This window comes from Egretta garzetta, unplaced genomic scaffold, assembly GCF_000687185.1.
Source record: "Egretta garzetta isolate BGI_Z169 unplaced genomic scaffold, ASM68718v1 scaffold243, whole genome shotgun sequence".
Taxonomy (NCBI): domain Eukaryota; kingdom Metazoa; phylum Chordata; class Aves; order Pelecaniformes; family Ardeidae; genus Egretta; species Egretta garzetta.
Window position 1 is genome coordinate 829,078 of NW_009259041.1, and position 1,686 is coordinate 830,763.

General features: G+C 67.6%; 1 protein-coding gene across 1 annotated transcript in view; it reads left to right on the forward strand.

The window, feature by feature from the left end:
* The window catches only part of LOC104122803 (potassium voltage-gated channel subfamily KQT member 4), an 18,810-nt gene that overhangs the window by 15,286 nt on the left and 1,838 nt on the right, over positions 1–1,686 (forward strand). The gene's annotated exons all lie outside the window — the stretch shown is intronic.

Below are 1,686 nucleotides of genomic sequence, written 5' to 3' on the forward strand. Positions count from 1 at the left end.
GCTGCTCGCCGCCTGTCCCGTCCTCCTGCAGCGAGCGGGCAGGGGCCGGGGGGGCCGCAGAGCCCCAGCAGTGTTTGCAGAGTCGCCGCCGTTCAGCTGCTCGGCACCACGTCCCGTCACCAAATCGCTTTTTTGCAGAGCTCCGCCGCTGAGAAACTGGACTTCGCTCTGCGGGACAGGCGTTAGTGTTTATGCAGGACCTACGCAAACAACTTTGCTCGTGCTTCTTGCCCCCACAGCAGACGGGGGGGGTACCGTGGTCCGGTGCAGCGGGAGATGCTCACCGGTGGCGGGCAGGGACCCTGTGCCCACACGCTGGGGGTCGGGGACGCGATGGCCCCGGGTGCTCCGCTCCCTCCCGGCCCTGGGCTAACTCTGGTTTTCTCCTGTGTCTCTGCCCTGACCCTCCAGCCCGATCTTTAGGGGTAAGAGGAGGCTCTTGCGGACGTGGGGCACGTGGAGACAGAGGTACTGTGTCCCCTGGGCTGAGCTGGGTGCCCCCCCAACCGGCTCCCCAGAGGGTCCTGCCTCAGTTTCCCCCTGGTAAGCCTGGTGCCAGGCTTGCCAAGCCCAACAACGGCAAACTGAGGTGCTTGGATAAACCCCGTCCCACGTCTGTCCTGCAGCCTGGTCCCCTGGGGGCACAGCCCGACAGCACCGCATGCTGCCGGGGCTTGGGGCAGCCCCGCCCGGGCCCGGACCCGCTCGGCCCTGTGCCCACACGCTGGGGGTCGGGGACGCGATGGCCCCGGGTGCTCCGCTCCCTCCCGGCCCTGGGCTAACTCTGGTTTTCTCCTGTGTCTCTGCCCTGACCCTCCAGCCCGATCTTTAGGGGTAAGAGGAGGCTCTTGCGGACGTGGGGCACGTGGAGACAGAGGTACTGTGTCCCAGCTGCACCGGGGGCACGGTGCCCTGGGCCAGGCTGCCACTGCGGGGCAGAGGGGGCTGGGGGTGGGCTGAGCTGGGTGCCCCCCCACCGGCTCCCACAGAGGGTCCTGCCTCAGTTTCCCCCTGGTAAGCCTGGTGCCAGGCTTGCCAAGCCCAACAACGGCAAACTGAGGTGCTTTGCTTGGATACGTCCCACGTCTGTCCTGCAGCCTGGTCCCCTGGGGGCACAGCCCGACAGCACCGCATGCTGCCGGGGCTTGGGGCAGCCCTGCATGGCCCGGGACCTGCTTGCCAGCAACCTGCACCAGCAAGGGGTTGTGAGCCCAGTGCCCTGCCCGTACCCCTGCCCTGCCCCGTGACTCCTGGCCCAGGAATTCCCGGGGCTTCCCGGAACGCCAGGCTTTCATGGAGCTTGCTGTGCAGCGGGTGGGGGGGTTTGCTCCGCATCCTTCGGGGCTGTGGGGCTGCTTGGCCTCCTTGCATGGCCCAAGGTGTGCGTGTGGTCCCACATCACACAAGAGGCAGCACCAGGTGGTGTTTCTGTGTAGGTCCTACATAAACCATGCCTGTTGTCCCTGTCCCCTGCCCCCCCAGCCCAGCAGAGCAGCTCGTTCGGGGAGCAGAGCTCGTGTTAGGGCAGGAGGGGGGCTGTTCCCCTCGCCCGCCAGAGCAGAGCCTGAATTAGGTGGTGCAGCCTGGAGGAGGAGGAGGATGAAGGGGCCTGGCTGGGTGCCCCAGGATGCCCCGTGCCAGCGGGGATGGGGCAGGAGCAGGGCTGCTCCCTGGGGGCTGGGGCCA